General features: G+C 44.5%; 1 pseudogene; it reads right to left on the bottom strand.

Moving 5' to 3' along the window:
• Positions 1 to 2709: 2709 nt before the first annotated feature.
• LOC119509199 lies at positions 2710 to 5182 on the bottom strand (annotated as a pseudogene).
• Positions 5183 to 5512: the final 330 nt, after the last annotated feature.

Genomic DNA, 5512 nt, shown 5'->3' with positions numbered 1-5512 from the left:
AGACTATTATATATAAGGTATACATATATAATTATATATGATATATGATGTGAAAATATTAAAAGTTTGAATCAGGGCTTGTGTAAACCTACAGTGAGATACTGTAAGTTGTTAACTCTGAGGTGTGGAAGAGTCACATTTTGTGGACTTCTTATGTCTGCATTTGTTACTGCACAAATAAATAATATTTTAAAAAGAATAAAACAATGGGGGGTGACACTGATGAGTCTCATAAAGAATCAGAGAAACGTGTTACCCACAAACTTGAAAATAGGACTGTATTATCCATTTGAATGGCAACGAATGCAGCAGTACATTCATGCTGTTTTTTTTTTTTTTTGGTTGATTAATTTCATGATAAAGTTAATAAATTTTAGAACCACTGGTTTTCTGCGTGTTCTCCACATAGCTTCTTCTCTACTGAGGATGCAAAATTTCATTATCTTTGTTTTTCCTCTGAAACCGCTGAGTCTTGTTGTTTTAGTAATGAGATCAGACTGTAAATTTGCATTCAATGACCTTTGTGGATGGATAGATACTAATTACTAAGCAAGCTACCTAAGTAACTAGCTATTGTGTAAATATGAGCTCAACATAATTAATGGAAGAACCAAACCCATATAAAGCTACATTATTCTCATCTACATGTTTACTTTTGGAAGGGAAAATATCACTTTGAAACCATAGACTTTCAGAAATCTCTTGCTTGGGTGAATTATATGCAAAGTAAAATTTCATAATGACTTAAATATACATCATGCAACTTATTTTCAAGTGTGAAAATGTGCTGTGATATTAAAAGTGTTCTTGCCATTTTATGTCAACTTGTTAAAACAATATGGGGGAATTAGTTGCAAATATTTTCTCCTTCAAAATGTAGGGGTTTTTTGTTTGTTTGTTTTCCTTTATTTTTGCCAATATCATACACCAATCTTGTATCTGAGAAGAACAACAAAGGCCCCTGCCCTTTTTTTGGAGATGTGCTGAATTTGAAGATAAACCTTCTCCCATTATCACAATCCCAGGGAAAAATTATGGGTCAAGATAAAATTCCATATCATTTTCAGGTACAAAGGCTTTCAAGTCCAAAGGAATTAAAGTCTGAAATAAATTTCCCATGGCCCGATGAGTTCAGAAACCAGCCTTCTGGTCTCTTATTCCACCTGCTCTCGGCGGAGGGGTATCCAGGGCCTGGTGGAGACCAGCTTCATTCAGAAGCTGTATCTGAGTGCAGGTGCCAGTGTAGATCCTTTGCAGCTTCACAAGTTGCATTACCCCAGCCAGCATCAGCTCACTCCTGCCCCAGAAGACCAGTCAGCTTCCCTCTAACCCAGTTACCTCAGGCAGAATGATGCCAGGGATGCCGGCAGGGTTGTCTGAGTAAAGCCCAATGGCCAGAGGAAATTTACCTTGAGCCTCCCCATCACGCAGAAGAGTTTTCCTCGATTGTTTCACACCCAGGACCTCAGAACTTCAGCTCAGTCAGGAATTTAACGCCCCAGCAAGAGGTTAATTTCTATCCCAGGCGTTTACCATTTTAACATCGATTTCCGCTAGAGCCTCATGTTCTGGCTCTTTGCGCTGCAGTTGAGGGTGGCCCCTGTGTAGCAGGTGCCCTCATTCTCCTGTGAACAGGCATCTCAGTCCTGGACCACGGGGCCCAGCCCCCTGTACCTCTTGCCTCCCAGGGAGTGAGACCCCCTTGAGTGCACTGGGCCACTGCAGAGCCGGTCACAGAACACACGGCCGGGGTTGGAGGAGGGTTTGAGCCTGGAGAGAAGCTGCAGGAACCCAGGCTCCACATTCCAGCATCCTCCGTGGCCCTGAAGGGGAATGGAGTCAAAGGTGGGTCCAATGCTGCCCTCTACTTTCTTTTATTTATTTATTTTTGTTTTAGGATTCCTAAGGTTTTATTTATTATTTTTAAGACAGGACGGGGGTAGGTAATGGAAATTATCCAAAGAAGCCTTAAATGCTGATTATTAAATCTTTTCATAAAGCAAATATTTCAGGAACAGATACATTCCATAGATACAAACCAGGCAAATAGAAATAAAAATCAATGAGATTGGGGTTACACTTTTAAAAAGCCAACTGTACATAAGACCTCAAGGTCTATTGTGAAGTGCTTGGAAGCAACTGACTTCAAGAAAACTCTTAGGCCCAAAAGACTTCCACAGAGCTTGGGAAGGAATACTTTGGGAAAACAGCACCCATAAAATAAGGGGGAAAAAAAAAAAAACCATGAGTAAAGATGCTCACAGCCTAAGAAGGGTCATGGGGAAGAAGGCAGACCTCTGGCTGAACAGCTCCTGCTGGTTCAGGTCAGAGAAAACCCAGGACAGATTCCTAAAAAGAAGAGGGCTGTGACTAGAGAAAAAGGCCCAATTTAAACATTCTCTCAGCAAAGAAATGAGCGATGTCATGGTGAATTAAAATCTGGTACCTAAATGGTAGTAAACATAAGCCCTGTCAAGATAATTTAAAAACTCCCATCAGGTGACTGTTTCAGTCAGGGAGGAGAGAACCAAATGGTTCCTGCTTCATGCCCTTCTTGCTTCAGGGACTTTTCTGGAGCCGGTAGCTAAGGCCTCGAATACATTCCATCACTGAAAGAGAAAGGAAAACCAGCAGGCTTTCCAGATATGGCTTGGCAACTCCATAGTTCCCACAGCATCAATCAGGGCTCCTGGCTCAATACAGATGTCCTCAGGCAGGAGGAGAGCGGGAACAGATGGGAGAGCTAGTCAGGTAGGTAGTGTAGGGGCCATCCCCAAACATGTTAGTATATGAGGACTTGAGGACATAATTCTGCATGCTGCGATTGGTGCTGACTGCTCCAGGCGATCTCTCAGGTCTTGTAGCCGGCTCTGGTAGTGGTGGTCTGCATCGTCACGGCTCCAATGCAGCTGGCTGAGTTCAGTTTTGGTCCTGCTGAACTGGGTCTCAAGGTCTAGGATTTTCTGGGCTGTTCGTTGCTTGGACAGTGCATGCTCCTTGGTTTGTTCCACCTGCCTCCTAGCATCTTCAATGGCACTTTCCAACTGCCTCGCCAGGGTCCCGCGTTCCCGTGTTTTCTCCTCCAGCCGCAGCTGGGACTGGTGGGTTGCATCCTCCCTCTTGGCAATCACCTGTAGAAACTTGATATTCTGGGCACTGGTCGCCTCCAGTTTCCTCCCCAGTTCATCCGCCTTCAGACTCAGCTGTTTATTTTCCTTCTGGGAAGACTGATGTTTTTCTCTTGCCATCTCCAGCTTGTCCCCCTGATGTTCGATCCGTCTGCGCAGGTCTGATACGATGGCTGTGAGGTCAATTTTCTTCCTCTCATAGCCCTGCAGCTGGTCCTGGCACTCTGCCAGCTCAGCCTCCGTGATCTTGAGGATGTCAGGCAGCTGCTTCAGGTCAGCCAGCTGGGACTGGAACTTCCTACATGCCACTTCAATCTCTTTGTTCATCTCATCTTTAAGGATCTTGTTCTCTTTGTCACAGTGTTCCAGCTGGGCAGCCACTTCATCAGCCTCCAATCTGGTCTTTAGCACCTGACTCTTTCAGTTGTCAATCATTCCCTCATAGCTCTTAACGGATGCCTTCAGCTGTTGGACCTCGATGTGCAGCTGATTGAGTTTGTCCTCCATTGGGTTGAAACTAGCCTTCAGCCTTTCGTTCTCTAGCTTGAATGCAGAATACTCGGCAGTCTGACGGTGTGGTCTCTCCACCAGGCTGTCCCCGTCTTTCCGCATCTTCTCCAAGGTTTGTTGTTGGTTTATAAGATCTGTCACCCAGTCATTCAGGATGATAATTTCCAGCTCGAGATCCCCCTTATCTTTCACAACTTGGTTGGAGCGGCTCCTCCATGATTCCAGAGTGGATAAAGCTTCAGTGACATAAAGATCCTTGTCAGCAAGTTGCATGTATAGTTGCTCAGCATACTCCTCACTTTTCTCAGCTCACTCCTTCTGGGCTCGGATGGTCTTCTTCAAGGTCTCTTTGTCTTGGTTTCCCTTTTGCTTCAATTCCTTCATCTGCTCCATGATGAATTCCACTTCCACCTTGTGCTGGTTCCCACTGCGTTCTAAGTTCTTGATCTGCATGCGCAGGCAACTGTTCTCAGCCTCTTTGCACCGAAGCTGAGCCTGCAAAAGTCAACATGTGGATTCCATGGACTTAGAAAGCTCAGATGCTGTCTTTACTTGAGCCTTCTCACATTGAATTTCCTGGAGAAGCTCTTCCACCTCCTTGTCCTTGTCTTGCTACAGTAATAGCAGGCGTGCTTTCTCTGAGTCTGCCTCCACCAGCCGTTTTAGTAATGTTCCTTGTGGCTCCATCAGTCTTTTGGAATCCTCTTTGCAGTGCTGTTCCTTCAGCAGGTCTTAAAGGGTGCAGCTGGTCTCCTCAAATGCGCTCAGCTTCTGCAGAAGAAGTTCCTTTTGCCTCGTCAAGGTGTTAATGTCCGAGCAGGTCATTTGTTTCTCTGTTTTCAGTTTCCCGATGGTATCCTTCAAAGCCATGACTTGCTTGGCAGTGGCACCTCCATCCATTTCAGCCTCCACCAGCTTGGACATGAGGCACTCCTTCTCCTGCTGGAGGTGTTTCTTCTGAAGCATGGTGAAGTCCTCCTCCTCTTTGTTGCGCTCGATGTTATGTCTCAGCACCATGTTCTTGAACTTAGTCTCAGCCAGCTCTTGGGCCACCTCCTCCAGATCCTCCTTGTGCTCCTCTAGGAACCTCTTAGCCCTCTGGTGTTCACCCTTCTGCATCTTGACCTCAGACTTGAGACAACCAACCACATTCATTAAACTGTCAATCTTTTTATCATAATGGTTCATTTTACAGTGACCCGAATCGTCATCTTTCTTAGAGAGGTCACTTAGCTGCATCACTGAGACCAATTTTTCTGAAGATAGTGGAGTGATCTCTAGGCAATGATTTGGATTCTCCCACTTGCATCCCACATGCCAGGCGGATGATTTTCCAGGGGGCATCCAAGTTACCTTGGTTTTCACCTGGACACTCCACCATACATTCATGGTGTCCCTTTCATTCTGTGCTTATGAGATATCATCACAGTTACACTGGGCGTGCCACAAGGTGTTCTCAAGACCTTTTCCTGCATGAGACTCATTACTCTGTTCTTCCCATATGATGGAAACCTGCTCCTATTAGCTTCCTGCTGGGCCACCATCTCCGTTTCACTGTCAGCCAATCATGAGGGGTTGTCATGCCCTCTGCTTTCAAGTATACAATTCGGTGGTCTTTATTATGTTCACGATGTTGAACTGCCATCACCACCATATTCATGGATTTTTAATTTATCTCTTTTAACCTCTTCTGTGAACTTGATCAAGTAGCCAGAAGTTTACCTGGTTCTCTTAAAGTCTAATCAATCTAAAGTTATTAATATTTTCATCCTCCCACCCCAAATAATTATTAAAAGTAACACCGATGACACTTTCATGGAAAGCAATTAAGAATAGCCTTTAAAAATGGCAGTTAATAAAACATTTTTATTAAC

This window comes from Choloepus didactylus, chromosome 14 (genome assembly GCF_015220235.1).
Source record: "Choloepus didactylus isolate mChoDid1 chromosome 14, mChoDid1.pri, whole genome shotgun sequence".
Lineage (NCBI taxonomy): Eukaryota > Metazoa > Chordata > Mammalia > Pilosa > Megalonychidae > Choloepus > Choloepus didactylus.
The sequence above is the reverse complement of the archived record's forward strand: the minus strand, read 5'-3'. Positions and strand labels throughout refer to the sequence as shown.